This window comes from Coregonus lavaretus, assembly GCF_964263955.1.
Source record: "Coregonus lavaretus genome assembly, chromosome: 16".
NCBI classification, from domain to species: domain Eukaryota; kingdom Metazoa; phylum Chordata; class Actinopteri; order Salmoniformes; family Salmonidae; genus Coregonus; species Coregonus lavaretus.
Window position 1 is genome coordinate 44,589,183 of NC_140003.1, and position 6,000 is coordinate 44,595,182.

A 6,000-nucleotide genomic window follows, 5' to 3' on the forward strand; every position below is an offset into this window, starting at 1 on the left:
GACATTCAAGCTGTCACTAATATTAACACAGTTCATACAATAGAGCAGTTTATTTCCCTTTCTCACCACAGGGGGGTAGAGTTTCCTTTAGGGGCCGTGCTACAGATCAACGTTACAGTAGATTATGTGGCTACATATTACTGAAAGAAACTGAAGATCACGAGTTGTTACATTCATATCCAACAAGTTGAATTGACTTGCCCATGTTGACTTTCATCTTTGACATACAATATATATATACAAAAGTATGTGGACACCCCTTCAAATTAGTGGATTTGGCTATTTCAGCCACACCCGTTGCTGACAGGTGTATAAAATCGAGCACACAGCCATGCAATCTCCATAGACAAACATAGGCAGTAGAATGGCCCGTACTGAAGAGCTCAGTGACTTTCAACGTGGCACCGTCACAGGATGCCACCTTTCCAACAAGTCAATTCATCAACATTTCTGCCCTGCTAGAGCTGCCCCCGGGTCAACTGTAAGTGCTGTTATTGTGAAGTGGAAACGTCTAGGAGCAACAACGGCTCAGCCGCAAAGGGGTAGGCCACACAAGCTCACAGAACGGGACCGCCGAGTGCTGAAGCGCGTAGCGTGTAAAAATAGTCTGTCCCTCGGCGTCAACTGGGAACTCCATATTAATGCCCATGATTTTGTAATGAGATGTTCGACACATCCTTTTGGTCATGTATTATATCTAAGTTATATTTGAAAGATCTTCCTTTCTGTCCCATATACTTTTTTTTCTCTCCATATACTCACATTGTGATATTATCAATTCTCTTAGTGTGTGTATTTTGAGGTCCCCCCTACTTGTACAACCTTTGCCCCCCGACATGTTAAAATGCACCCAGGGCGCGAGGGCATGGCCTAAGGGTGTGGTCTGCCCCACCATCCTTTACCCCCAGACCTCTGGGGCCCCCCTGTCCCCCCGGTTCCCATGTCTCTGGTGGGATTAATCCCTGAACCACAGGTGTGTTAATCCCAAACAGAACGGCCCCGCTGAAAACAGGGACTGACAGCGACGGGGCCCCAATCCGCTTTGATCACAGGGCCAACAGCTGCGCTGTGCTTTAATCCACAAGCCAAGCCTGTACCAGCACAAAGAGACAGTATGGGGAATGTGAGCACACTCATCATGTAGGGTGGTGGACTGGGGTGTGGGGGTAGAGGGTTGGGGGTAGTATTTGTCTGATTCATGATTCACTTGAAAACATGTTTTACTTAACCTTTATTCAACAGGGAGTCAAGCTGAGATCAAGGTCTCTTTTACAGATGAGCCATGTAATTACAACAATATACACATCAATACAATACGAAAAGCACAACAGAGATACAAAAAAACAGTCAAAGAAAACAAACACATTCTTCAGTAAAAAGGTTCTCAATCAGCTGTCTAAATTGCCCTAGAGGCACCAAATTATAACATTTGAGAGTTTTTGAGATTATTCCACAAGTAAGGTGCAAAAAAAACGAATGGCAGATTAACCTAATTCAGGTGGAAGGGATCTCCTGAGTTAGCCATCCCTGAGACCGGGTCTGGTAGCTCGTATGTCTGTAGGTTAACAGTGAAATAAGATACGGCGGAAGTTTGTGCAAGGGGCTTTATAAACTAAAAGAGTGCAATGCATTGATCTACAAGACTTCAGAGGGACAGCCTACACTCTTCGAAAAAAAAAAGTGCTATCTAGAACCTTAAAGGGTTCTTCGGCTGTCCCCACAGGAGAACCCTTTGAAGAACCCTTTTTGATTGCAGGTAGAACCCTTTTGGTTCCAAGTAGAACCCTTTATGGTTCCATGTAGAACCCTTTCTACAGAGGGTTCTACATGGAACCAAAAAAGCTTTTACCTGGAACCAAAAAGGGTTCCACCTGGAACCAAAAAGGGTTCCACCTGGAACCAAAAAGGGTTCTACAAAGGGTTCTCCCGTGGGGACAGCCGAAGAATCCTTTTGGAACGTTTTTTTCTAAGAGTGTACTTTCTGATACAGAATGCAGTAATGTGTACTGAACCTATTGTCGTAATAAAGCATAGTGAGCAATGATCAACTGCGTCCAACGGCTTCAATAGAGTGGCAGCTGTATTCATATAGAAAACATCACCGTATTCTATAACCGGTATCAATGTTGACTGAATGATTTGTTTTCTGCTATTTAAACGAAATGCATGGTCTATTCCTATAAAGGAAGCCCATTTTAATTCTTAACATCAATATGTTATGTTATGTGTGTGTGTTTGTGTGTGAGAGAGTTTGACCCCAGGCGGTGCTGAGCCTGGGAGTGATGTGATAGAGTGATATGATAGAATGATATGATAGAGTGATATGATAGCGTGATATGATAGAGTGATATGATAGAAAGATATGATAGCGTGATATGATAGAGTGATATGATAGAGTGATATGATAGAGTGATATGATAGTGAGAGTTGTGTCAGTCAATAGGCCTGTTACATAACTGGAACCAATGACCATACCCTCCTGTCATGGTGTGTTTGACAAAGACACAATACTTCCTGATAACAATTGGTGTGTGTGTGTACGAGAGCCTTGAAAATCCAAGTAAAGAAGTTGCCTCAATGTCCAGTAGATGGCAATACATCCCATACAATCCTAGTGTCCTCCCTAGACAGCCACAGCACATACAATCCCAGTGTCCTCCATAGATACAATCCCCTTGTCCTCACTAGACAGCCACAGCCAATACAATCCCCTTGTCCTCACTAGACAGCCGCAGCCAATACAATCCCCTTGTCCTCACTAGACAGCCACAGCCAATACAATCCCCTTGTCCTCACTAGACAGCCACAGCCAATTCAATCCCCTTGTCCTCCCTAGACAGCCACAGCTATCCAAATCCCACGTGTTTAGCACGTCAACCACTATGACTCACTTCAGCTGAAAATAACTAAGGTATTCCTGGACTGAGGAACCATGCAGAGGACTAGTGGTGGAGATGAGGAGCCATGCAGAGGACTAGTGGTGGAGATGAGGAGCCATGCAGAGGACTAGTGGTGGAGATGAGGAGCCATGCAGAGGACTAGTGGTGGAGATGAGGAGTCATGCAGAGGACTAGTGGTGGAGATGAGGAGCCATGCAGAGGACTAGTGGTGGAGATGAGGAGCCATGCAGTGGAGATGAGGAACCATGCAGTGGAGATGAGGAGCCAAGCAGTGGAGATGAGGAGCCAAGCAGTGGAGATGAGGAGCCATGCAGTGGAGATGAGGAGCCAAGCAGTGGAGATGAGGAGCCAAGCAGTGGAGATGAGGAGCCATGCAGTGGAGATGAGGAGCCATGCAGTGGAGATAAGGAGCCATGCAGAGGACTACTGGTGGAGATGAGGAACCATGCAGAGGACTAGTGGTGGAGATGAGGAGCCATGCAGAGGACTAGTGGTGAAGATGAGGAGCCATGCAGAGGACTAGTGGTGGAGATGAGGAACCATGCAGAGGACTAGTGGTGGAGATGAGGAGCCATGCAGAGGACTAGTGGTGGAGATGAGGAACCATGCAGAGGACTAGTGGTGGAGATGAGGAGCCATGCAGAGGACTAGTGGTGGAGATGAGGAACCATGCAGAGGACTTGTGGTGGAGATGAGGAGCCATGCAGAGGACTAGTGGTGGAGATGAGGAGCCATGCAGAGGACTAGTGGTGGAGATGAGGAGCCATGCAGAGGACTAGTGGTGGAGATGAGGAGCCATGCAGTGGAGATGAGGAACCATGCAGTGGAGATGAGGAGCCAAGCAGTGGAGATGAGGAGCCAAGCAGTGGAGATGAGGAGCCATGCAGTGGAGATGAGGAGCCAAGCAGTGGAGATGAGGAGCCAAGCAGTGGAGATGAGGAGCCATGCAGTGGAGATGAGGAGCCATGCAGTGGAGATAAGGAGCCATGCAGAGGACTAGTGGTGGAGATGAGGAGCCAAGCAGTGGAGATGAGGAGCCATGCAGTGGAGATGAGGAGCCATGCAGTGGAGATGAGGAGCCAAGCAGTGGAGATGAGGAGCCAAGCAGTGGAGATGAGGAGACATGCCGAGGACTAGTGGTGGATATGAGACAGTTGACTGCCCTCCAGCACTGTAGTGTCTGGAAGCTCAGAGCTATGGGTCCAGTCTAGGGTTAGGGTCTAGGAGATCAGTATTAGGGGACCAGGCTAGGGTTAGGGTTTAGGAGATCAAAGCTAGGGATCCAGGCTAGGGAGGACCACTGCTCTCTGTGTTAATATACAGCTGCCCTGTCAACTTGAGTTTCACACACACACACACACACACACACACACACATATACAGTACACATGTGTTTCACATCAGTGAAAGTCACGTGTAAGAGCAGGGCAAGTTGAACAGGTGTGTTGCTGTGTGTGAAACAACAACGAGTGAAACACACACACACATACAATCACACACACACACACACATACACATAGACACATAGACACACACACACACACACACACACACACACACACACACACACACACACACACACACACACACACACACACACACATAGACACACACACACACACACACACACACACACACACACACACACAGACACAGACACTCACACACACACACAGACAGACACAGACACACACACACACACAGACAGACACACACACATAGACACATAGACACACACACACACACACACACACACACACACACACACACAGACACTCACACACACACACAGACACACACACACACACACACAGACACACACACACACACGCACACGCACACACACACATACAATCACACACATAGACACAGACACAGACACTCACACACACACACACAGACACACACACAGACACACACAGACACACACACACACATACACACAGACACTGACACAGACACACACACACACACACACACACACACACACACACACACACACACACACACACACACACATAGACACACATAGACACACACACACACACACACACACACACACACACACACACACAGACACAGACACTCACACACACACACAGACAGACACAGACACACACACACAGACAGACACACACACATAGACACATAGACACACACACACACACACACACACACACACACACACAGACACTCACACACACACACAGACACACACACACACACACACACACACAGACACACACACACACACGCACACGCACACACACACATACAATCACACACATAGACACAGACACAGACACTCACACACACACACACAGACACACACACAGACACACACAGACACACACACACACATACACACAGACACTGACACAGACACACACACACACACACACACACACTTCAGATCCGCTCAGTTTAGAAATGAGGTAGTTGATTAAAAAGGACTCAAGAGACACTCCGGGCTCTGTCCCTTATCAATAGTAGAACTAAACAACATGTCAATCCCCATAGAGCCAGTGGACAGGGACCTGATCAACTGGCTCTACCTCTCTGTGAATGGGGGGAAGATATTGACTGACAGGAGTTAGCTGAATGGGAAAGAGCTGCCTGGGTTAGCTGGGGTAAGCCGATACGTCTCTTCTCAGCCCATCACTAAACACTGTTAGACTGCGTCCCAAACGGCACCATATTCCTTATGTAGTGCACTCCTTTTGACCAGGGCCAATAGTGCACTGTATAGGGAATAGGGTGCCATTCGGGATTGCAAACTCTATAACCAGTGGCCCTGTGACAGAAGTCCACAGTGACAGAGAGGTCACTCTGCTTCTCCGGGGGTCCCCTGTGTCACAAGGCCAAATTGATGGCACTGACCCCAACCCCGCCCCCCCCCTCCCCCAAGGTTGAACTTTCACCCCTCCTTTACAAAGAAAGAAACACTTGAGGGAGAAGGTTTTTGTATGGCCGCTGTACAAACTAAGCTTGCTCCTGTGTTTGTTTGTGTGCCTGACACTTTCTCTCTCAAACCGCGGGTATTAATAATCATAATATGCTTTTATTGTTTATGGTGGTCCCTGGGGTGGTGGAGTGTTTG